At 43.1% G+C, this 27,702-nt stretch overlaps 1 pseudogene; it reads right to left on the bottom strand.

Moving 5' to 3' along the window:
* LOC124033952 overlaps positions 1–27,702 on the bottom strand; it is a 243,101-nt pseudogene that overhangs the window by 100,198 nt on the left and 115,201 nt on the right.

The following is a 27,702-nucleotide window of genomic DNA, read 5'->3' as shown; positions in this document are numbered from 1 at the left end:
TTTTTACATCTCTTGCCCCATTTACGTTTAAAGAAGAAATCTTAAAACTGCTCATGGATAAAAAAATATACAGAGGACGATCCAGCCACCACATCTCTTTACAGAGTTAAGACTGCAACTGAACTCTTTCATTTTCTTTAGAATTTACATCACTTATCACTCTTGTGACCACTTTCTTGAGTCTAGCAATTTCAGGGCTTTTCAAACTTCCGCCTGTAATTTTTGACATCAGAAACTTTGCTGATTCAATAAACAATTCACGTTCAGGGAAAAAATCAGTTACATTGTAATCTTGCATATATTTCTTCCCTTTTGTCAACTTCAAAAATTGACGTATCCTCTCGATCCCATACCTCCCTTCCACCCCATTTATCTCACTATATTGTTGTGACGCGTCAGATGACTCACTCTCACTATCCTCCCCAGAAGAATACTCCACCATCTCTACACCTTGTTCATCTTCAATTGATTTATCAAACTCTACCTTTCTCTTAGAATTAGACCCTTCACCACCCCTTACATTCTTCCTTTTACTCCTCGGTATTTTGAAAACATCCGCTTCCTTTTCCGTTATTTCAATCTCCTCTTGACCTCCAATTTCATTTTCCAGCACCACCTCAGCGACGGCAGTCGCAATCTCGCCTACTGTTTCCCCTCCCTCTTTGTTCTGATCTACCACAATTGCCCCCGTATCCACACTGCCTTCCTCTCCTCCTTTTCCAACCACATCTGCCCACCTTCTCTCTTCTCCTGTACCCTTAGCATGTTCATCCCTTCGCGGTGGTGCGTTAGTTGTACTCGCACTAAAACTACTACCAGGCTCAGCGCGCTCATTTTCGGGACAATTACGCACCAAATGCCCCTCTCTTCCACAGCCAAAGCATTTCATTGATTCAGTAGATGCAAAGAAGACATAATCAAATCCATCAATCTTAAAGCTAAACGCTAAATCCAGTTCATCTCCTTCCTTTTTTAAAATCATATGCACTTGTCTCCTATGAGACACGACATGTTTCAACAACGGAGATTTGCATCCAAAAGGAACTTTCTTTATTGTAGACACTATTTGACCATGGCGCGATAACTCTCGCCATAACACTTCATCTCTAACAAATGGTGGCACGTTAGAAAGCATGACTTTCTTCGCCGGATTCATAAGCGGAAATACCGACGTCTGTGTTTCTCTCAACACGACACCCATCTCAACTATTCTATTCACCTTTTCAATTGAATCTAAGAATATCACTACAGCGCTATTCATCCTTGAGGCTGATTTGATGCTATCATACCCAATGATAGCACCCACAGCCAAGCTACATTCTTCCACTGAACACCCTGTCGCAGCAGGAATCTTTACTCCATGCCTCCGACTAAGTTTTTCAAACTCTCCATTTCCACGAGTGGCCATAACAACCAGCCCCACCCGCTGGTTGTGCCCTCGCGAAACACCAACCTCAAAGATCCCACCACCCCTATACGTGCTTAGTGATAGTTTAAACAAGATACCCTTAAAACAACTAACCTAATCAATATATATATATACATACAACAACCCGATAGAGTGAAAAAGAAATTCCATTCGCTCTCACAATCACTCCTGCTTGACGACTCACTCCCAGCATGCACTCCCAGCATGCACTCCGATGAGAGAGAGAGAGAGAGAGAGAGAGAGAGAGAGAGAGAGAGAGAGAGAGAGAGAGAGAGAGAGAGAGAGAGAGAGGGGGAGAGAGAGAGAGAGGGAGAGGGAGAGAAAAAGGGAGGAGGCATTTAGGAGGAGTGAGAGAGAGACATGGTAAGTGGGTCACCTTATCCTGAACACCACTCCTCTCCTCAACCCTGAGCCTATGGAGCTCTAGCCCCATTCCAGATCCACACACACACACACACACACACACACACACACACACACACACACACACACACACACACACACACACACACACACACACACACACACACACACACACACACACACACACACACACACACACACACACACAGCTTTTAATATTTGTTAAATTCCAGGACTTTTTGGGGAGTAAAAATGTTTGACCATTAAAAATCCTATTTTCCCTAACACCTAACCCTACCCCTAATCATTAACATAACCCTAACTTTAACCCTAACCTTAAACCCAAAACCCTTAACCTAACCCTTAAGCTTAAAATAACATTTGAACAAATACAGTCCTGACTTTTCATAAAAGTTATTGTTTCCCTACCATGTCAGGACATACGGGTGAATTGTTAGGAAATTGGCGTGCTGATTAGATAGAAAAATAAACACACACACACACACACACACACACACACACACACACACACACACACACACACACACACACACACACACACACACACACACACACACACACACACACACACACACACACACACACACACACACACACACACACACACACTTAGGGGAAGGCCAGGGTTGTATAAAAACAAATCGGGGGTATGACTTTCCAAACCATAAATAGAAATAAAGAATGTACTGATCAAATGCAAAGACTTCCAAATGGCGTCAGTTCTAAACGCTACATTTGGGAAATATGGGCAAAGAAGGGTCCATCATATTGCTTTGACCAACTCCATTGATCCCTCTAGATCAGTGACAACAATGGGTTAATCAGTGTTGACTAAAACCTCCTGCGTATGTTCACTCTGTTAATCAATGATGCCCTCAGAGAGAGAGAGAAAGTGAAAGAGAGAGAGAGAGAAAGTGAAAGAGAGAGAGAGAGAGAAAGTGAAAGAGAGAGAGAGAGACTTGCCTTGACACATCCTCTCAGACGGTGCTCAGCCTGATTATCAGTATAAAGGGATCGTCCACACAAAATAAAACCTAACCTGATTAAATCATCGTTGGTTGTGTTCAACAGAGTTGGCTGCTCCTTTTTTGTCCCAATTGATTGCAGTAACGAATCTGGGTCATTTCGGTGGCTGAAGACGACCTTAGCCTTCCAAGCTATAGCCCAAGGCATTAGCTTTGGCAGCTAATATTAATCTTCAGGTTGCAACACACACTATGCTAAGCAAGACTTCCAGAGTCAAATACTGATCTTATTTATTAGAATATTCTTGCAGGAGAGAGGGAATCTGATTTGATTTGTCTAGACTCTCTGGAGAGTACGTGAATTAGGCACAAACTCAGGCTATAGGACGAGGATCCGTCGCCATAGTTTCTGATTCAGCCATGCGTTGAGGTTTTTTTGCGAGAGCAAAAAAGTCAGAGGAGAGAGGGAAAGGGGAGAAAATAGAGGTGAGAGGATGGATGGAAAGATTGAGGAGGGTTAACAAAAGGGGAGAGGAGAGGGAGAAGAGAAGCGAGGGAGGGAGGGAGGGAGTTGATGAAAATAGGGGAAAATGTAGGATGGAGGGAACGGGCAGAATAAAGGGGTCCGCATGCTTCCCTGCCGAAACAGTTTGGTAGAGTTTGTGCATAATATCACCATGAGATTTTGTGACGTTTTTGTTCATTTTGGACTTCGGTGAGGTTTTTTCCCCGGCTGTTTTGGCACACAAAGATGTTTCTGGAGGCAAGCTGAAGTTTGGAGGCGAAGTCTACGCCCCTTCGTTGGTGATTGGTCAACAGTAGGGATTCTTCAATAAAGTCTTTGTTGTCATTCAACAAGATACAACTCGTTTTCATTAATAAAAATCCTAGAAAAATACTACACCACACAGCTTAGTTAATTGCGTGACTAAGATCTCTTGAGCAAAACATTTTTAAAATGAAAGATTAATTAATTTAATGAGTTATTTTAGTTAAATTCGGACTATTTTGAGGAATGGTATATGGCGGAATGGTATACGGCATCTTAAAATGGACAAATTGTACTATTGTCGCTTTTTGTCTTGTTTTTCAATCTAAGGTCTTAAGGGAGTATTCGAGCACAATTGGTTCGGCTAGGCGTCAGCCGAACTGAAGCATGCCGACGCCTTAAGGGGGAAATGGAGGTGGAGGATGGACTGAGAGCAAAGAGGAGAGTACGATGGAATGAGTGGTAAGAGGGAAGAAATAAGGAGGGAAAGGCTGATGGATGGAAGAAGAAGGGATGAAGGACATGAAGAAGTGGACAGGACCAGAGGCAAGATGGACATGGGATTGGGAAGGACTTGGAGGGGAGGATGGAGATGAAACTCCAACGTCCAACCCATCCTCCTGGGTTGCAGTGTTAAACATACAAAATAGGAAATTGACATGGCTGTCATCATGTAAGGGCAAAAGACACGCTTATCCCCTCATTCTCTTTTTGACTTTTCCTTGTTTACCTTCACTCGCTATGTCTTCTCTCCTCCCTATATCCCCCCACCATCGCTCATTGTTTCTCTTTTTCGCTCATTGTTCTCTCTTTTTTTTGTTGTTTCTCTTTTTCAAGCTCTTAATTGGTCTCTCTCTCTCTCTCTCTCTCTCTCTCTCTCTCTCTCTCTCTCTCTCTCTCTCTCTCTCTCTCTCTCTCTCTCTCTCTCTCTCTCTCTCTCTCTCTCTCTCTCTCTCTCTCTCTCTCTCAACAGAGTGTGTGGATGAAAGACAGTGCCATATGTCTGTATTAATCTGTCAAGGAGGACAGGGAGCATGGTGTCTTAATCAGTACTGTGCAGAGCCAAGGTTACGTCACCAGCAATATAAAGCCTTCAGTGTCTAATCCGCAGGACGCACGCACACACACACAAACATACAGCCACACACATATGTGCATACGCATGTATGTGTGTGTGGTTGGTGTGTGGGTAAAGAGTATGTGCCTACGTACATGGCTGTGTGTCTCTGCTGCTTCTCCTCCTTCTACTGACCTGGTCTGTCTGTGCTGAGTCTGCTGTGTCTGTACATGTGTCTGCGGGTGTGGCCTGCAGGCCTCCTCTCCCAGCCGGTTGAGGGACGGGGACGGACTCCGCGGGACCACCCCCACGCTGGTACTGCGGGACCTCTGGCCCATGGTCCTCACAGTGCCATTTGGGTTCCCCTGCATCTGCTGGAGCAGCTGTGGAGAGAGGCTACGGTGAGAGGTGGAGGTGGGGGGTCCGACCCCTCCCTGTTGGGATCCGTGGTGCTGGGGGGGTTCCTGGGGCTGGGACCAGTCCTGGGGAGGCCCCTGGCTCACTGTGAGGTTGTTGTCACTGTTGGAGCGCAGCAGGACCCGGGGGGCCACCAGGCAGCTACCGCTGCTGCTGGTAGAGGGAGGGACCCGACGCCGCTTGGAGTATTCCGGGGCCTCGTGGAAAGGCACTGGGTATGAGAGACAGAAAGAAAGAGCAAGAGAGAGGGCCAGTCATTGATTATCTGATAAACCAGTTCTACCTGACCCTTGCAAATAGGTGTCTGATGAGCCATTTCACTCTCTGTTAATGTTCATGTCTTAGAGAGCTAGACTTTGTGGTGGAGAGCCACATGAGGAACAGAGTAGCACTCCTCCCTTTCCCTTCCTTCACATCTACTGTTCTGGGACAAACCTACCTGATAGGTAGAGAATGAAATTGAGAGCACTCCAAGAGATAACCTTCAATAATTAATTTATTGCCCTGCGATTTACTCAAATTCACACAAGCACACATGCAAGCATGTTCGTACTTACACACATACTTGCTTACTAACACGCACATGAACACAGAATATCAATCACTACCTGTAGGGCGATGTGATTGATTTTCTTGATGGGAATCAGTCAAGAACAATTTATTCCCCAAAGGCGTTCATCTATCCCTTATTGTAAAACAGTTGAAACACACACACTGCACACACACACACACACACACACACACACACACACACACACACACACACACACACACACACACACACACACACACACACACACACACACACACACACACACACACACACACACACACACACACACACACACACACACACACACACACACACACACACACCCTTGCCTGGGGGATGTCTGCTCTGCATTATAGATGGCCCTGTCTGGCCCTCTCATAAAAAATCCAAGTTATTATGATCCCAGTATGATGATGATGATTATTGCACTTGTACTTGTACAGCTGAGCTCCTCTGCCCCACCAGCAATGGTATGATTGAACCTTATTTCCCAGTGGAGTTTCAGCATTAGAGTATAATATCACACTGACAAGTGTGCAACTGCGGCACTTTCATCTCCACTCGAAATCAAAGCAGTGGAGGAAGTAGCAGGAGCCTGGAGTCGCACCAAAGACCCAATAATGTTTTCAATGTGAGAAGGCGATCAACAATCTGATTCCTCATAAATGTATGAGATATGAAGCAGCCTTTGATTGAGCGCACTGAACTAGAACCGCATGCGTTTCACACACACTGCGGGGGTTGTTACGCACACCTGAGAGAGTGTGTGTGTGTGCTTGAGAGAGAGAGAGAGAGAGAGAGAGTGTGTATGTGTCAGCCAGGCTTTTGGATTTAGCAGAGACTGGAGCCATCTTAATACACCTTCACCCTACCTAACAATAACCACTATCAAAATCACAACCACAGCCTGATCAATTCTAACTCAACTTCAACCAGGCCCACACTGCTTTACAAACCACCTGGCCACAACCACATCCTGTTAAATCACAAACACATACCCTGACCACAACCGCACTTGAAGTAACACTTCACCAGAAGAGTGTATACCCTGCCCACAATCTGGACCACACTGCTCTCTTACCACACCCCCAACGATAACGAACCACATTCCAAACACTTACAGTAAACCATACTAGTGCACATGTGTTTTGTGGGGCACGAAAACAGTATCCATTTGTGTTGGAGGATGCTGAACATGCTTGGTGTCACTGACGTGATTACATTACACACAAAGGCAATGAATGCACCTACATTTAAAAAATAAGAACATTTAACTAGGCAAGTCAGAGAAGAAAAAAATATTAATTACAATGATGGCCTACCGGGGAACAGTGGGTTAACTGTCTTGTTCGTGGGCAGAACGACATATTTTTACCTTGTCAGCTTGGGATTCGTTCCAGCAACCTTTCAGTTACCGGCCCAACGCTCTAACCACGAGGCTACCTGCCACCCCAATCAAGACAAATAAAACACTGCATTTTCTAAAAGAGATATTCAAATAGTAAAAACAATGATAAAATAACAGTGGATATGAGAGACGAATGCATTCAAATAAATAAACATAAATAAGACATATAATATGGGATAAAATAAATAAAACGTCCGGTAGGCTGTTCCAAAGGCCAGAACCATCGTGGCGGAAGGTACCCTCACCAAACATTTTTGGTTGTGACCTTTGGAACAAATAAAAGGCCAATGCCTAGCACAACTGAGGTGATCTGGAAGTAAGGAAAGGACGGGAAAGGGGGATACCTCGTCAGTTGTAATACTGAATGCATTCAACTGAAATGTGTCTTCTGCATTTTTACTTGCTATATTGTATTTATTTTGCCACAATGGCCTTTTCTTTGCCTTTACCTCTCTTATCTCACCTCATTTGCTCACATCGTATATAGACTTGTTTCTATTGTATTATCTGTGTCGTTGTATGTGTCGAACTGCTTTGCTTTATCTTGGCCAGGTCGCAATTGTAAATGAGAACTTGTTCTCAACTTGCCTACCTGGTTAAATAAAGGTGAAATAAAAAAAATAAAACATTTTTTTAACCCAACCCCTCTGACTCAGAGAGGTGTGGGGAGGTTGCCTTCATTGAAATACACGTCATCAGTCCCGTGGAACAGTGGGTAACTGCCTTGTTCAGGGGAAGAACAAGATATTTTTACCTTGTCAGCTAAGGGATTCAATCCAGCAACCTTTCGGTTACTGGCCCAACACTCCTACCCGCCAGGGAGAAAGGAGTTCAAACTTTTTGACTCCTTTGATTGGTTCTATTGTACTGGGCAAACTAAATCAAGTGCTCAAACAAATTTGACATAGCGTGCGAAAGTATTCACCCACTTTGGCATTTTTCCTATATTGTTGCCTTACAACCTCATTTGATGTACACGACATGCATACCACTTTGAAGATGCAAAATATTTTTTATTGTGAAAAAAAACAAGCAATTAGACAACAAAAAAACAAACTTGAGTGTGCATAACTATTCACCCCCCAGGGTCAATACTTTGTAGAGCCACCTTTTACAGCAATTACAGCTGCAAAACTCTTGGGGTATGTCTCTATAAGCTTGGCACATCTAGCCACTGGGATTTTTTCCCATTCTTCAAGGCAAAACTGCTCCATCTCCTTCAAGATGGATGGGTTCTGCTGGTGTACAGCAATCTTTAAGTCATACCACAGATTCTCAATTTGATTGAGGTCTGGGCTTTGACTAGGCCATTCCAAGACATTTAAATGTTTCCCCTAAAACCACTCGAGTGTTGCTTTAGCAGTATGCTTAGGGTCATTGTCCTGCTGGAAGGTGAACCTCCGTCCCAGTCTCAAATTTCTGGAAGACTGAAACAGGTTTCCCTCAATAATTTCTCTGTATTTAGAGCCATCCATCATTCCTTCAATTCTGACCAGTTTCCCAGTCCCTGCCGATGAAAAACATCCCCACAGCATGATGCTGCCACCACCATGCTTCACTGTTAGGATGGTGTTCTCGGGGTGATGAGAGGTGTTGCGTTTGTGCCAGACATAGCATTATCCTTGTTGGCCAAAAAGCTCAATTTTAGTCTCATCTGACCAGAGTTCCTTCTTCCATTAGTTTGGGGAGTCTCCCACATCCTTTTGGTGAACACTAAATGTGTTTGCTTATTTTTTTCTTTAGGCAATGGCTTTTTTTCTGGCCACTCTAATGTAAAAGCCAAATTCTGTGGAGTGTACGGCTTAAAGTGGTCCTATGGACAGATACTCCTATCTCCGCTGTGGAGCTTTGCAGCTCCTTCAGGGTTATCTTTGGTCTCTTTGTTGCCTCTCTGATTAATGCCCTCCTTGCCTGGTCTGTGAGTTTTGGTGGGCAGCCTTCTCTTGGCAGGTTTATTGTGGTGCCATATTCTTTCCAGTTTTTAATCATGGATTTATTGGTACTCGTGGAATGTTGAAAGTTTTGGATATTTTTTTTATAACCCAACCCTGATCTGTACTTCTCCACAACTTTGTCCCTGACCTGTTTGGAGAGCTCCTTGGTCTTCATGGTGCCTTCTTGCTTGGTGGTGCCCCCCTTGCTTAGTGGTGTTGCAGACTCTGGGGCCTTTCAGAACAGGTGTATATATATATACTGAGATCATGTGACAGATCATATGACACTTAGATTGCACACAGGTGGACTTTATTTAACTAATTATGTGACTTCTGAAGGTAACTGGTAGCACCAGATCTTATTTAGGGGCTTCATAGCAAAGTGGGTGAATACATATGCACGGACCACTTTTCAGTTTTTGATTTTTTTTGTTAATTTTTTCATTTCACGTCACCAATTTGGACTATTTTGTGTATGTCCGTAACATGAAATCAAAAAAATATATATTTAAATTACAGGTTGTAATGCAACAAAATAGGAAACATGCCAAGGGTGATGAATACTTTTACCAGGCACTACTTGAGGACATCCCTGTTTCTTCTTACATCTTCATTGTGTTCCGCAGTTTGAATACGCAGACCTTCGTCCTAATTGATGCAGCTTTTTCCCAGATGCTTGAATCTGATCTGGGCATTTATATGCTCCCTGCTTTTGTTTTGCCATTTAGATGAATGAGTGATGTTGTTAGGTGTTATTAGATGTTGTTAGATGTTATTGTGTGTATGTCCGTTACAGGAAATCCAAATAAAAAATATAGTTCAATTACAGGTTGTAATGCAACAAAATAGGAAAAACGGCAAGGGGGATGAATATTTTTGCAAGGCACTGTACATGCAAGTAGGCAGACATATGCGTGCACACACGCACACACGAACACACACACACTCAGCTCTTAATTGTGCTCTCAATTGTGGAATGTAATAAGCACACATTCCCTCTGTAGGAATAGAGAAGCAAGGAAAAGAAGATGACAAACATCCAGAGCTGTCTTATATAAGAGAGGAAAGCAATCAGTGTGATCTATATCATTTACTGCTGCTCCCTAATACTAAGAGAACTAAGTTCAAAGGGTAATGAGTGATCAGCTCTGGTCAGTGTCATGCAACCAAGGGATTTGACATAATGTAGCCTACCAATGGAACTATATCACGCTTTGAAATAAAAGTAAAAAATGCTGTACTCATATATCCATTTTGAGTAAATCTCATTGAGAAATAGTCTGTCCGTTGGAAGTAAAGGGTTAAGGAACCAACTGTTTTCACACACAGGCAGATGGATCCATAATGCATCCCGGCAGAGCCGTTTTGTTGACGTAAGTCATCCACTCATTTTGGTGGGTGTGCTTTCTCCCCCATGGACCAGGAGAACGATAGATACACCGTGTGTCCTCTCGCTGGCTATAATCTACATACGGTAGGTGATTGGTGGAGGAGACTATACATACCTTTTGTAGAAGACTGAATCATAACACATTTATTTGGAAACCACTCAAATGCGTGCCAACATTTAATCTATGACATAACCTATCATTTATCCTGCATGTTAAAGAACCTCTAGCCCAAAAAGAACGACACACATCTCCTTTTATAGGTACCACTAGTTTAAATTAGGACGACAATTGCACGCATGAATCCACAACGCAAAGACCTTGCTATATTCGTCACATTCAAAAAAGCCCATGTAGAATTACTTCCTGGAGCTGATGAACTTGTGCCACGCAGGGATAAAAATACCCCCTGAGAAAGTTGAAAATGAACACGCAGTAGCAAAGGTAGAGAATTCCATCTATTTATGAGTCAAAAGCAAATAAAACTTGGACCCAGACTCATAAAGGTGATAGACCTACCTTCCTTTTTTAACGGACAGCGACCGATGGAGTTTAGCTCGCTGGAAATCGGGAGCCCGAGCGCCGCGCACATGACCCCACCTGGCAGAGGTGTGAAAGCACATTCACTGCCACACATCTATCTCTCTCTCTCTCTAGTTGGAAATATAGACTAGTTGGAAAAATATGGATTTTAAGGTGAACTTGACATAATGTTTCATTGACTGATGTTGTTAATTCATGAAAAGATCATTCCACATGATTTCAATCATTTTCGGACTGCACTCCTGATTTTAATGAAACTTTTCATACATATTTGCCCATGGTGGAAGTGGCTAGAAAGTTACCTGAATGACAAAACATTCAGGAGATAGAGGTGCTCAAAGTTGACCCATTGTGCATACCCTATCCTACCATGAGACATCCATGTCTTCATCACTGAAAAAGATCAACTGTTAAGCTTGATATAATGTGAAAACTTACAAACAGGGTTGTCAAACTATTATATTATTTTAATTAAACAACTATGTAATTTTTTAAAGCTTGTTGTAGCATAGATTCTATTTTACATAATCTGAAGTGTTTGTGTTGTGCCAGTAATTGGTTGAGACACAGTATCCTCTTGAATACATTTACATTTACATTTAAGTCATTTAGCAGACGCTCTTATCCAGAGCGACTTACAAATTGGTGCGTTCACCTTATGACATCCAGTGGAGCAGCCACTTTACAATAGTGCATCTAAATCTTTTAAGGGGGGGTGAGGAGGATTACTTTATCCTATCCTAGGTATTCCTTAAAGAGGTGGGGTTTCAGGTGTCTCCGGAAGGTGGTGATTGACTACCGCTGTCCTGGCGTCGTGAGGGAGTTTGTTCCACCATTGGGGGGACACAGCAGCGAACAGTTTTGACTGGGCTGAGCGGGAACTGTACTTCCTCAGTGGTAGGGAGGCGAGCAGGCCAGAGGTGGATGAACGCAGTGCCCTTGTTTGGGTGTAGGGCCTGATCAGAGCCTGGAGGTACTGAGGTGCCGTTCCCCTCACAGCTCCGTAGGCAAGCACCATGGTCTTGTAGCGGATGCGAGCTTCAACTGGAAGCCAGTGGAGAGAGCGGAGGAGCGGGGTGACGTGATAGAACTTGGGAAGGTTGAACAACAGACGGGCTGCGGCGTTCTGGATGAGTTGTAGGGGTTTAATGGCACAGGCAGGGAGCCCAGCCAACAGCGAGTTGCAGTAATCCAGACGGGAGATGACAAGTGCCTGGATTAGGACCTGCGCCGCTTCCTGTGTGAGGCAGGGTCGTACTCTGCGGATGTTGTAGAGCATGAACCTACAGGAACGGGCCACCGCCTTGATGTTAGTTGAGAACGACAGGGTGTTGTCCAGGATCACGCCAAGGTTCTTAGCGCTCTGGGAGGAGGACACAATGGAGTTGTCAACCGTGATGGCGAGATCATGGAACGGGCAGTCCTTCCCGGGAGGAAGAGCAGCTCCGTCTTGCCGAGGTTCAGCTTAAGGTGGTGATCCGTCATCCACACTGATATGTCTGCCAGACATGCAGAGATGCGATTCGCCACCTGGTCATCAGAAGGGGGAAAGGAGAAGATTAATTGTGTGTCGTCTGCATAGCAATGATAGGAGAGACCATGTGAGGTTATGACAGAGCCAAGTGACTTGGTGTATAGCGAGAATAGGAGAGGGCCTAGAACAGAGCCCTGGGGGACACCAGTGGTGAGAGCGCGTGGTGAGGAGACAGATTCTCGCCACGCCACCTGGTAGGAGCGACCTGTCAGGTAGGACGCAATCCAAGCGTGGGCCGCGCCAGAGATGCCCAACTCGGAGAGGGTGGAGAGGAAGATCTGATGGTTCACAGTATCGAAGGCAGCCGATAGGTCTAGAAGGATGAGAGCAGAGGAGAGAGAGTTAGCTTTAGCAGTGCGGAGCGCCTCCGTGATACAGAGAAGAGCAGTCTCAGTTGAATGACTAGTCTTGAAACCTGACTGATTTGGATCAAGAAGGTCATTCTGAGAGAGATAGCGGGAGAGCTGGCCAAGGACGGCACGTTCAAGAGTTTTGGAGAGAAAAGAAAGAAGGGATACTGGTCTGTAGTTGTTGACATCGGAGGGATCGAGTGTAGGTTTTTTCAGAAGGGGTGCAACTCTCGCTCTCTTGAAGACGGAAGGGACGTAGCCAGCGGTCAGGGATGAGTTGATGAGCGAGGTGAGGTAAGGGAGAAGGTCTCCGGAAATGGTCTGGAGAAGAGAGGAGGGGATAGGGTCAAGCGGGCAGGTTGTTGGGTGGCCGGCCGTCACAAGACGCGAGATTTCATCTGGAGAGAGAGGGGAGAAAGAGGTCAGAGCACAGGGTAGGGCAGTGTGAGCAGAACCAGCGGTGTCGTTTGACTTAGCAAACGAGGATCGGATGTCGTCGACCTTCTTTTCAAAATGGTTGACGAAGTCATCTGCAGAGAGGGAGGACGGGGGGGAGGGGGAGGGGGATTCAGGAGGGTGGAGAAGGTGGCAAAGAGCTTCCTAGGGTTAGAGGCAGATGCTTGGAATTTAGAGTGGTAGAAAGTGGAGGAAAATGTAGAGAGGAGGGAGTGAAAGGATGCCAGGTCCGCAGGGAGGCGAGTTTTCCTCCATTTCCGCTCGGCTGCCCGGAGCCCTGTTCTGTGAGCTCGCAATGAGTCATCGAGCCACGGAGCGGGAGGGGAGGACCGAGCCGGCCTGGAGGATAGGGAACATAGAGAGTCAAAGGATGCAGAAAGGGAGGAGAGGAGGGTTGAGGAGGCAGAATCAGGAGATAGGTTGGAGAAGGTTTGTGCGGAGGGAAGAGATGATAGGATGGAAGAGGAGAGAGTAGCGGGGGAGAGAGAGCGAAGGTTGGGACGGCGCGATACCATCCGAGTAGGGGCAGTGTGGGAAGTGTTGGATGAGAGCGAGAGGGAAAAGGATTCAAGGTGGTGGTCGGAGACTTGGAGGGGAGTTGCAATGAGGTTAGTGGAAGAACAGCATCTAGTAAAGATGAGGTCGAGCGTATTGCCTACCTTGTGAGTAGGGGGGGAAGGTGAGAGGGTGAGGTCAAAAGAGGAGAGGAGTGGAAAGAAGGAGGCAGAGAGGAATGAGTCAAAGGTAGACATGGGGAGGTTAAAGTCGCCCAGAACTGTGAGAGGTGAGCCGTCCTCAGGAAAGGAGCTTATCAAGGCATCAAGCTCATTGATGAACTCTCCGAGGGAACCTGGAGGGCGATAAATGATAAGGATGTTAAGCTTGAAAGGGCTGGTAACTGTGACAGCATGGAATTCAAAGGAGGCGATAGACAGATGGGTAAGGGGACAAAGAGAGAATGACCACTTGGGAGAGATGAGGATCCCGGTGCCACCACCCTGCTGACCAGAAGCTCTCGGGGTGTGCGAGAACACGTGGGCGGACGAAGAGAGAGCAGTGGGAGTAGCAGTGTTATCTGTGGTGATCCATGTTTCCGTCAGTGCCAAGAAGTCGAGGGACTGGAGGGAGGCATAGGCTGAGATGAACTCTGCCTTGTTGGCAGCAGATCGGCAGTTCCAGAGGCTACCGGAGACCTGGAACTCCACGTGGGTCGTGCGCGCTTGGACCACCAGATTAGGGTGGCCGCGGCCACGCGGTGTGGAGCGTTTGTATGGTCTGTGCAGAGAGGAGAGAACAGGGATAGACAGACACATAGTTGACAGGCTACAGAAGAGACTACGCTAATGCAAAGGAGATTGGAATGACAAGTGGACTACACGTCTCGAATGTTCAGAAAGTTAAGCTTACGTAGCAAGAATCTTATTGACTAAAATGATTAAAATGATACAGTACTGCTGAAGTAGGCTAGCTGGCAGTGGCTGCGTTGTTGACTTTGTAGGCTAGCTGGCAGTGGCTGCGTTGTTGACACTACACTAATCAAGTCGTTCCGTTGAGTGTAATAGTTTCTACAGTGCTGCTATTCGGGGGCTAGCTGGCTAGCTAGCAGTGTTGATTACGTTACGTTGCGTTAAGAGAACGACAATAGCTGGCTAGCTAACCTAGAAAATCGCTCTAGACTACACAATTATCTTTGATACAAAGATGGCTATGTAGCTAGCTATGTAGCTAGCTACGATCAAACAAATCAAACCGTTGTACTGTAATGAAATTAAATGAAAATGTGATACTACCTGTGGAGCGAAGCGGAATGCGACCGGGTTGTTGAGTGGGGAAGTTCTATTCGGTATACGTTGGCTAGCTGTTGGCTAGCTAGCAGTGTCTCCTACGTTAAGGACGACAAATAGCTGGCTAGCTAACCTCGGTAAATTAAGATAATCACTCTAAGACTACACACTCTAAACTACACAATTATCTTGGATACAAAGACAGCAAAGACAACTATGTAGCTAGCTAACACTACACTAATCAAGTGGTCCTTCTGTAGCTCAGTTGGTAGAGCATGGCACTTGTAACGCCAGGGTAGTGGGTTCAATCCCTGGACCACCCATACGTAGAATGTATGCACACATGACTGTAAGTTGCTTTGGATAAAAGCGTCTGCTAAATGGCATATATTATTATTATTATTATTATTAAGTCGTTCAGTTGAGTGTAATAGTTTCTACAGTGCTGCTATTCGGTAGATGGTAGACGGTGGACGTTAGCTAGCTGGCTAGCTGCCGGGCAGATAGCAGTGTAGACTACGTTAGGACGACGAAATACGATAATTACGCAATTATCTTTGATACAAAGACGGCTATGTAGCTAGCTAAGAAGAAATTGCTAAGATTAGACAAATCAAACCGTTGTACTATAATGAAATGTAATGAAAAGTTATACTACCTGCGGACCGAAATGTGGATGCGACCGCTCGCTCCAACCCGGAAGTAAACAGTCAATGGTGGGTGTCATTTCAATCATAGAACTATAAATCATAGAATGGACCTATCACATCACAGCCCTGCAATTATGCGGGTACATCATTAACATTTAACATTGAATTGAAACTTTAACTTCCGATTACTACTAGAAAAATGGCCGCCGGTCCACCCACTGTCGAATGAAGTCTGAAGTATCCCTTTGAAACAAAAATATCCAAAACAACTTTCTATCACTGGATTCTGTTAGGTTCTAATTCCCAGAGTAACTTATCGGACACTATGAAAGTTTAACCAAGTTTATTCTTTCGAGAGTGTCAATACAGCTGCATTAGACAAAAACATTTTCACACAAGAACTGATATGTAATCCTTCCCACGAGTCTCCTCCTACACATCTGTAAACACATTGTATCTTTACTGCTAGGCAGGACACTAAGTGATACGGGCTAAAAACGTTTATTTCTCCCTTAACGTGACCTGACCTGATCTTGACCCACCTTCATCACTAATCCACGGCTCTCTCCCCTTATCAACGCTGCCACATGTGATCGCTTCCCTGCACTCAACACATTACAAGCTTAATTGCCCACACTATATACCTTCGCCCTGCAGATTAACTTCTGGTGTAGACCCTCTAAACCTCAGCACTCCCTCGGTGACATGAATAAGTATATTTCATATTCACACAACCTTAGAACCCAACAATTTGAACATGCAACCTATGGAACCAGAGGCAGAAGCTTACTGGAAGTCTATGAGTATCTGATAGCATGCTTGTGCAACTACATGTAACTTCTGTCATACTGGACACAGAGACATAAACATGGTATCCACAGGTTTATCTGACTCTGGGGAAGTAGATAAAGTGCCTCATTGCCAAAATCCTGAAGTATCCCTTTAAAACAAAAATATAAAAGTTGTCAATACAGCAAAATATTTGTTTTAAATATGTTTTTGTTTTAAAGGGATACTTCCGGATTTTGGCAATGCCTTTATCTACATCCCCAGAGGCAGATAAGCTCCATGATACCATTTTTATGTCTCTGTGTCCAGCATGAAGGAAGTTAGAGGTAGTTGCACAAATGCTAGAAGACACCCATAGACTTCCAGCCATTGTGCTAACGTTAGTTAGACTTGGCTGGCAAAACTACCTTTAACTTCCTTCATACTGGACACAGAGACATATACATTGAATCCACAAGTACACCTGACTCTGGGGAAGTGCATAAAGGGCCTCATTGCCAAAATCCCAAAGTATCCCTTTAAGCCTATCCCAAACCTTAACCCTTAACTTAACCATTCTGAGTTAATGCATAACCTTAATAATTTGGAGTTAATTCCTAAATGTAACCTTGATACACAAAAGTAACCAAATACTTCAACATTTGACATTTGGAACAACTTCAAAATTTGATGTTTGAGAAACATGGATGAACGTCTTATTCTTGAGTGAGACTGTGAGAGCTTTTTGGGTGACAACATGGTAGGGTGGGGTATGCAAAATGGGTCAACTTTGACCATCCCGGTCTCCTGAATATTTTGGCATTCAGATCTAAAAAGTATCTTTCTGACCACTTCTACCATGGGCAACATGTATGGAAGATTTCGTTAAGATAAAAAGGTGTGCAGTCAGAAAGTGATTGAAATCATATGGAACGACCATAAACACAACTTATCTGTTAATTTACTGTTTATCAATTAATATACTGTTAATTGCTCAACTCATTCACCCTGCAAAGTACAAGGCTTAGGCTAGGGGTTCCCAAACGTTTTGGGCCCAAGATCCCATTTTGATATCTGAAAATTCTCTCGACCCCAACCATGTGAACAAAAATGATGTAATTAACAGCAAATGGTGTAGCTGGAGGACAGCTAGCTTCCGTCCTCCTCTGGCTACAATGACTTCAATACAAAACCTAGGAGGCTCGTAGGCCTCACCCACTTCCATCGTAATTATGAGGACGTCCTCCAACCACTCAAAGCTTTTTCAGCATGAACTAACATGCTGTCCATCCAATCATGGAATTAAGATCAGAGAATGAACCTAGTGAGTTGTATTGGCATTGTGCCACAGAGCATTATCGGGGTTCAATGTGTTGAGAAGCTTGGTGATATTGTTGGATAGAGATTAAGAGTGAAAAGTGATAGTTGAGCATTTTGGGGATATTATTAAATTCAAATTCGTTTTTCAAATTACAGGAGACAGATGAGGAATATTATATTATTATAATTGTTTCTTGTTTTCAGAACTTCATTTTTGTGTCCAGTCAGTGCAATTTATTTAAATGTGCCTTGCTAACTTCAATAGTTAGCTAGCTACCAGCACGAGTGTGCAGTTTTCTCTGACAAAATGATAGAATCGACGACGCTGCCGAAAATGTTGTGGACTTTTTGTTGAAAAATCCTTTTCATTTTCTGAGGAACACAGGAGGATTGACCTCTGCCAGAGATCAGTTTCATGAAGAAGGATGAAAAGGTGAGGGTGTTCAATACCAACTGGTATCAAAGTATAGCTGGTTAACAGGGAGCCTTTCATCAAGCTGCCTGTTTTGCTGGCCTTGCCTGCTTTTTGGAAAGTCTGAGCCTTGGTCGAAAGGTGGGTACAGTGACCCTAACAACATCACTCATTCATCTAAATGGCAAAACAAAAGCAGGGAGCATATAAATGCCCAGATCAGATTCAAGCATCTGGGAAAAAGCTGCATCAATTAGGACGAAGGTATGCGTATTCAAACTGCGGAACACAATGAAGATGTAAGAAGAAACAGGGATGTCCTCAAGTAGTGCCTGGTAAAAGTATTCATCACCCTTGGCATGTTTCCTATTTTGTTGCATTACAACCTGTAATTTAAATATATATTTTTTCGATTTCATGTTACGGACATACACAAAATAGTCCAAATTGGTGACGTGAAATGAAAAAAAAAACTTGTTTCAAAAATGTCTAAATCATTTAAACCTGAAAAGTGGTCTGTGCATATGCATTTATCCCCTTTGCTATCAAGCCCCTAAATAAGATCTGGTGCAGCCAATTACCTTCACAAGTCACAGTATTAATTAGTTAAATAAAGTCCACATGTGTGCAATCTAAGTGTCACATGATCTCAGTATATATACACAGTTTATATATGGTCTGAAAGGCTCCAGAGTCTGCAACACCACTAAGCAAGGGGCACCACCAAGCAAGCGACACCATGAAGACCAAGGAGCTCTCCAAACAGGTCAGGGACAAAGTTGTGGAGAAGTACAGATCGGCGTTGGGTTATAAAAAAATATCAGAAACTTCGAACATCCCACGGAGCACTATTCAATCCATTATTAAAAAATGGAAAGAATATGGCACCACAACAAACCAAGACAGGGCCGCCCATCAAAACGCATGGACCAGGCAAGGAGGAAATTAATCAGAGAGGCAACAAAGAGACCAAAGATAACTCGGAAGGAGCTGAAAAGCTCCACAGCAGAGATTGGAGTATCTGTCCATAGGACAACTTTAAGCCGTACACTCAAAAGAAGTGGGTTTTACGGAAGAGTGGCCAGAACAAAGCCATTGCTTAAAGAAAAAAAAGTAAATACGTTTGGAGTTTGCCAAAAGGCATGTATGTGGGAGACTCCCCAAACATATGGAAGAAGGCACTCTGGTCAGATGAGACTAAAACGCAATGTCTGGCGCAAACACAACACCTCTCATCACCCCGAGAACACCATCCCGAAAGTGAAGCATGGTGGTGGCAGCATCATGCTGTGGGGATGTTTTTCATCGGCAGGGACTGGGAAACTGGTCAGAATTGAAGGAATGATGGATGGCGCTAAATACAGGGAAATTCTTGAGGGAAACCTGTTTCAGTCTTCCAGAGATTTGAGACTGGGACGGAGGTTCACCTTCCAGCAGGACAATAACCCTAAGCATACTGCTAGAGCAACACTGGTGTGGTTTTAGGGGAAACATTTAAATGTCTTGGAATGGCCTAGTCAAAGCCCAGACCTCAATCCAATTGAGAATCTGTGGTATGACTTAAAGATTTCTGTACACCAGCAGAACCTATTCAACTTGAAGGAGCTGGAGCAGTTTTGCCTGGAAGAATAGACAACAATCCCAGTAGCTAGATGTACCAAGCTTATAGAGACATAACCCCAAAAATACTGCAGCTGTAATTAATGCAAAATGTGGGTCTACAGGGGCCTCCCGGGTGGCGCAGTGGTTAAGGGCGCTGTACTGCAGCGCCAGCTGTATACACACTCAAGTTTTCAGTTTCTGTGTCTTATTTCTTGTTTGTTTCACAATAAAAAATATTTAGCATCTTCAAAGTTGAAGGCATGTTGTGTAAATCAAATGATACAAACCCCCCCCCCCCAAAAAAATATATTTTAATTCCAGGTTGTAAGGCAACAAAATAGGAAAAATGCAAAGGGGGGTGAATACCTTCTCAAGCCAACGTATCAACAGCACTGAGTTTTTGGGCATGCAATAATTTGCTTTTAGAGGACACGAGGGAAAGTTCCACCGACAGGGGCAACGACAAGAAGGTTGCAGAGGTAATTGCACGTTACGATGCTTTACTTGCTGAACATTTCAAACTTTCGACTGACAACTCCGAATGATTTGATAGCTTCCATCACATCATCCATTAAACGACTAAAGAGGTAGAAGCAGTGCATTTATTTGCGTCCGCTCAAGTAGGCTTTTCACTTTCCTCCAGTATTTATTTAGCAAAGATGATAACACATAATCAATCCGGACATGCACAAGCAAAAACTCATGATATAAATGTTGCAGCAGCTTAGGCTACACCTAAACATTAGAAATCTGACATGCTGTATGGGTTGAAAATGAGACTATTTTTCAGTCTGATCAACAGTTGGCTACTAATAAGAGCAGCTGCGTACAGCCTATGCGCCCTGTCAATCTGGTCAGGGTAAACTAATTGGTAACATTATGTATTTATGGTCTATTTGTTATGCTGGTGAATGAGGACCCAAAAGCGACTTAACGAAAACAGAGTCTTTATTCCAGTTCTAGACAAAAGTGATAATCCTGGAAATTATCAAGGTGAAAACAAAACAGGAAAACTGAAATCCACTCGTCAGTAGAGAGGACTGACTGGAGACTCGACCACAGACTGCAGGTTGCTTCGGGAAGGCACCGGCCGTATCAGACCTAGACACCTGCTCACACGCAGCATCTGAAGAAGGTAAAACACGACAGGGCGAGACAAGGACACAGAACAGCGAACATCATACAAGGATCCGACAAGGACAGAAGCGGAAAACAGAGGGAGAAATAGGGGCTCTAATCAGAGGGCAAAATAGGGGACAGGTGTGAAAAGAGTAAATGAGGTAGTTAGGAGAATGAGGAACAGCTGGGAGCAGGAACGGAACGATAGAGAGAGAGAGCGAGAGAGGGAGAGAAAGAGGGAAAGAACCTAATAAGACCAGCAGAGGGAAACGAATAGAAGGGAAGCACAGAGACAACACATGATAACCAATGACAAAACATGACACTATTTGTGTGTCAGGAGAAATAAAACAAATATATTCAAAATTGGGCTGGCTAGGCTGCCTATATGTTTTTAATCCATGTGAGTACATTTTTTGTTGTAAGGCCTACAGTTGCATAGGCCTGCATGATGCAAACATGCATAAAGAAAGCTCGGCCCTGTGTTGTCTATATGTCTGGTTAGAGGTAATCCCCCTCATAATCTAGTCTAAATGTATATCAACAAATATAAGGTAGCTGCAGTTTGAAAGGGTTTTCATCCCCCCCAGGGCCAGTAGTTGTTTTTTAGGAGTTTTTTAAAAACCATGTGACCTGATTAGGAAAAACTGGTCCCATCACAGCCCATATCAAACATTTTAATCCATTTTTACAATGGATTAATCAATGTCATACCTTATAGGGTCCACTGTTTTCCTAGTTAGGTTAACATATAAGGAAAAACCAGGCTCCAGGGGGTAAAAATTGCCCCACCGCTCTGGGACCTATATGGTGCCACCAGTCTGCTTGCAGTTGTCAGGTATGTGGATGATCAGGGCTTTATTCAGGAACATTTCTTGGGATACTTTGATGTGTTAAAGAGGGCGAGATGTGCAGTCTGTATTTGACTTCATGAACTTTGAGATGTCTGAGTTTAACTTCATAGAGAAACTCGTTGTCCAAACCTATGATAGTGCAGCTGTAATGGAATGTATCTGCTATTTGTATTTACAGCTAAGTCACCTCCTGTTCCCTGATTAAGAGGTGATGACTACTCCACTCCACTCCACTACCATTGTCAACTTTCTCCTGACATGAACTGAAACCACATCTTATGTGCCTGCTCATTCACTGGCACATTGAATGTTTCCCCTCCAAGCACTGTGAGTACCCCTGTCAATGGTCTCTCATTACTGTATGTATTTGTTGTCTCTGCGTGTGTTCCGCGCCTATACCGTGGGTCGCCTATCCTCTTCAATTTTTCAAGTCACCAGCCTTCACTGCTTGATACGTAACTTTGGAGCTTTTCAAAGTCAGGGGGTGTGGTCGACAGTGCGCCTCTGCTGTCACATCCAACCTGGATCGATATTTGGTTTTAATGCAGACAAGAGCACTGAATCCAGCTTCACACAGATATGAGCTGAAGAAGGGTAGCCTACCATGAGATTTATAGAGCTTTCAAGACAACTGGGAACTCTGAAAAATACGAGGTCAAATCATGACGCCAGTGATCCTTAGGTCGGAAAGTTGTAGATCTAGAGTGTGGAATCATGGAATCATGTAGTAACCCAAAAAGTGTTAAACAAATCAAAATATTAGTTTATATTTAGGATTCTTCAAAGTAGCCACCCTTTGCCTTGATTACAGCCTTGATTGCAGCTTTGCACACTTTATCAGTGGCAGAGAGGAAGAAGAACACTTTAGGAATTTGACAGTTTTCCCTGAATTTAATTGGGTTCCCATTACAATCTGAAAGTGCGGTTACAAAAGAATCAGATTTAGCCTCACAACATTCATAAAAATAATATTGTACTTTTTACGCCATACGTTTTCCCTAACACCCAAAAATACTCATTACATTTTTATGCTTGGCAGGACAGGGATATTGACAAATTCACGCACTTATTAAGAGAACATCCCTGGTCATCCCCACACACACATGCTTCGTTTGGAAATGATGTCTGTGTTGGAGTGTGACCCTGGCTATTTGGATTTTTTTTTTTATGAATTGTGCTGTCTGGGAATTTAAGGAATTTGAAATTATTTATGCTTTTACTTTTACTTTTACTTTTGATACTTAAGTATACTTTAGCAATTACATTTCCTTTTGATACTTGTGTATATATATATATATATATATATATATATATATATATATATATAAAACCAAACACTTTTAGACTTAGTATTTTACTGGGTGACTCTCTTTTACTCCAGTCATTTCTATTAAGGTATCTTATCTTTTACTAAAGTATGACATTTGAGTACTTTTCCCACCACTACCATTCACAGACTCCGACACATACACACTAGGGTTCAATATTTTATGCAGAATCAACCAATTTTCCTCCCCAAGAAATATCAAGAAATTAATGGTCTTTCCAGTATTCCCGCTCAAACTGGAAATGCTATTTCAATGAAATCTGACATGATTATACCACTGGGGGGCTCTCCAGATAGTGGTCCGGACTGCCAAACGCATCACCGGGAGCACACTTTCTGGACACCTACAGCACCCGATGTCACAGGAAGACCAAAAAGACCATCAAGGACATCAACCAACTGAGCCACGGCCTGTTCACCCCACTACCATCCAAAAGGCAAGGTCAGTACAGGTGCATCAAAGCTGGGACCGAGAGGCTGAAAAACAGCTTCTATCTCAAGGTCATCAGACTGTTAAATAGCCATCACTAACAGGGAATCACCTGGTTACCCGACCCTGCACCTTAGAGGCTGCTGCCCCATGTAGATAGACCTGGAATCACTGGTCACTTTAATAATGTTTACATACTGGTTTATTCATTACATATGTATATACTGTAATCTACACTACTGTATTTTAGTCAATGCTACTCCAATATTGCTCGTCCTAATATTTATATATTTCTTAATTCCATTATTTTACTCTAAGAGTTGTGTGTATTGTTGTATTGTTTGATACTACTGCACTGTTGGAGCTAGTAAGACAAGCATTTCGCTACACCCGCAAAAACAACTGCTAAATGTGTGTTGGTGAATGATAACATTTGATTTGATATGTAAATGGATAAATATACACATTAATCGAACGGTTTCTTGTTGTAATTTGTTGCAAATGAATCAACTCAAAGTTCTCTCAAAGTCACGGCACAATTTTGTTGATGTAGTCTAGTTTTAAACTGGCCACTGTTGGCCAACTGCTAAACTATTATGAGTTTAGACTCTATTGACATTCATTTTAGCCTACTGAAAGATGCAGCTTTGTCCTTTTCTCTCCCCTTGCACCTGGCCATTGAGGGAATTGGGAAGGTTGTTGCTGTTTTACATTTTTTTATTGTGGTGATCTTGTCAGGAGGAATACATCCCGATTTTCTGCTAATCAAAAATACTCAATACCATTGATAGCACTGTGGTTGATCAATTGTACATGAATCGAAACCCGCCATAAATCATATGCCATTCTAAGGTAGGTTATATTTTACATAAAAGTGCACATTTACCTATTGTATCCGTTAGTTAGCCCAAACAAATCTATGGTAAGTCTATTTCTAGCAATAAAGTAACATTTAAAGGTACAGTTGAAGTCTGAAGTTTACATATACCTTAGCCAAATACATTTAAACTCAGTTCTAACAATTCCTGACATTTAATCCTAGTAAAAACTCCCTGTCTTAGGTCAGTTAGAATCCCCACTATATTTTAAGAATGTGAAATGTCAATAATAGTAGAGAGAATGATTTATTTCTGCTTTTGTTTCATCACAATCCCAGTGGGTCAGAAGTGTACATACACTCAATGAGTATTTGGTAGCATTGCCTTTAAATTGATTAACTTGGGTCAAAAGTTTTGCGTAGCCTTCCGCAAGCTTCCCACAATAAGTTGGGTGAATATTGGCCTATTCCTCCTGACAGAGCTGGTGTAACTGAGTCAGGTGTGTCGGCCTCCTTGCTCACACACGCTTTTTCAGTTCTGCCCACAACTTTTCTATGGGATTGAGGTCAGGGCTTTGTGATGGCCAATCCAATTCCTTGACTTTGTTGTCCTTAAGCCATTTTGCGACAACTTTGGAAGTATGCTTGGGGTCATTGTCCATTTGGAAGACCCATTTGTGACCAAGCTTTAACTTCCTGACTGATGTCTTGAGATGTTGCTTCAATATATCCACATAATTTTCCTTTCTCATGAAGCCATCTATTTTGTTAAGTGCATCAGTCCCTCCTGCAGCAAAGCACCCCCACAACATGATGCTTCCACCCCAGTGGATGGTGTTCTTCGGCTTACAAGCATCCCCCTTTTTCTGTGGACTGTGGATATAGATGCTTTATATAGATGATATAGATGCTTTTGTACCTGTTTCTGCCAGCATCTTCACAAGGTCCTTTGCTGTTGTTCTGGGATTGATTTGCACTTTTCGCACCAAAGTACGTTCATCTCTAGGAGACAGAACGTGTCTCCTTCCTGAGCAGTATAACAGCTGCATGGTCCCATGGTGTTTATACTTGCGTACGATTGTTTGTTTAGATGAACATGGTACCTTCAGGCATTTGGAAATTGCTCCCAATGATGAACCAGACTTGTGGAGGTCTACAATTTTTTTTCTGAGGTCTTGGCTGATTTATTTTGATTTTCCCATGATGTCAAGCAAAGAGGCACTGAGTTTGATGGTAGGCCTTGTAATACATCCACAGGTACACCTCCAATTGAATCAAATTATGTCAATTAGCCAATCAGAATCTTCTAAAGCCATGACATGATTTTCTGTAATTTTCCAAGCTGTTTAAAGGCACAGTCAACTCAATTTATGTAAACTTCTGACCCACTGGAACTGTGATACAGTGAATTATACGTGAAAAAATCTGTCTGTAAACAATTGTTGGAAAAATGACTTGTGTTATGCACAAAGTAGATGTCCTAACCGACTTGCCAAAACTATAGTTTGTTAACAAGACATTTGTGGAGTGGTTGAAAAATGAGTTTTAATGACTCCGACGTAAGTTTATGTAAACTTCCGACTTCAACTGTAAATACTAATGTTAAAACATTAGTTTTAAAATCTAAATCTAAATCATACTTTATTGCTAGAAATGGGATTACCATAGATTTTTTGGGTTAACTAATGCTAATAAATGGTAACGAATGCAATCGGTAAATGTTCGCTTTTACCTATTGCCGTGGCTGTGTTGGTGTGTTGATGTCCTTGATGATCTTTTTGTCCTTCCTGTGACATCAGGTGCTGTAGGTGTCCTGGAGGGCAGGTAGTGTGCTCCCGGTGATGCGTTGGGCAAACCGCACCACCATCTGGAGATCCTCCAAGTGTTATAATCATGTCAGATTTCTTTCAATGGAATTATTTGCTTTTAAATTGCACTTCCGGTTTGAATGGGAATACTGGAAAGACCGTTCATTTCTTGCTATTTTCTGGGGAAGGAAAATTGGTAGATTCTGATTTCTCCATGTTTTGTTTTAAAATGTTTATTTAAATTAAAATGTTACTTTATTGCTAGAAATAGGCTTACTATCGATTGTTTTGGTTAACTAATGCTAATGAATGGTAACGAATGCAATAGGTAAATGTTTATTTAAATTAACATTTTACTTTATTGGGAAAAGTGAATGGGTTTTGGCTGGAAATCCCGCTAAATCTCGGTAACCCTGATTCCGCCATTAAACCCTAATCCACACCCACCACACACGTTCCACCGCAGCAAACTAGGACACACAATATATTCCACAACACTACTCAACCTTCCCCTCAACAGCAGGAAGTAGCTCCCTCACTTCCTTTCATCTTCCGCTGGCTGCCTGTTTTTAGTCTCCTCTAAATCCCATTACTAAAGGGTGCTCTCTGGCTGTCTCATCAAAAGCTGTGTAGAACAGGCTGCAGTGAACCGTGTGACCAGCTACTCAGCTACTCAGCTACTCAGGCTGCGTTTGTTCTTTAATTAGGGAGACTGGATTTGCTAGTCAGTGACATTAAGACAATAATTCACTACCATGGTACACTAAGGAGGAGACATAAGACTTATTTGAACTGCTAAAAAGTGGCTTATTAAATTACATCATAGCCCTGCAAGAGTATGCCATGTTGTCGCTGAGCATTGGTCGAGTGTGTGTTTGGTCGTCTGGGTGTTTAGTTGAGTGTTTGTTTGGATGGCCATTTGTGTGCTAAGTTGAGTGTGTTGAGTGTGTGCGTGCACGTGTCTCTGTGTGCACGTTTGTGTATCTGTGTGTTTGATTTGACCCCCCGTGTCGGATTATCACGCTCTTGCAGCGTGATGTCTAATACACACATCTGCCAATCATTCTTAGAGAGGCTTACCGGCAGAATGGGAAAAAAAACTAACTGGATTTAAGAAACAGATTTACTAGCCTGTCTACCAAAGCAGAGTGTCTGGACACATTCAGTCACACCTAGTTACTAAAGCACTGATCGATTGGACACATTGCACACTAACTCAATTTAACCTCTACTTACTACCCCCCTATATCTACTTATAGCTCTCACCACCTTTATTTGCTACCCCTCTCTGCTAAACTTCTCCTGGGGTGCTGCTCTGTGGCTGACCATGTTGCTGTGTCAGAGTGATATAAGGATATGGATGGGTGCTTAATTTTATCCTAAATGTGTTTTTGGCATATCCTAACTCTCCCTTAGAAACCCCCTGAGAATGGGGTCACAGCCAGAATGCTCATTATCCAGCGACCCTGTGGCATTTTTCTCCTTGTAAGCTCGTGGATTCGAACTAGCGACCTTTCGGTTACTGCCCCAGGAGTACTGTGTCAGTAAAAATACACATTTCAATGCAAATGAACAATAAAGTCCTATTCTTTTCTATACAATTCTCTCTCTACTAGATCCCTCT

This window comes from Oncorhynchus gorbuscha, linkage group LG04, assembly GCF_021184085.1.
Source record: "Oncorhynchus gorbuscha isolate QuinsamMale2020 ecotype Even-year linkage group LG04, OgorEven_v1.0, whole genome shotgun sequence".
Taxonomy (NCBI): Eukaryota; Metazoa; Chordata; class Actinopteri; order Salmoniformes; family Salmonidae; genus Oncorhynchus; species Oncorhynchus gorbuscha.
This window is presented reverse-complemented; position numbering and strand designations above follow the sequence as displayed.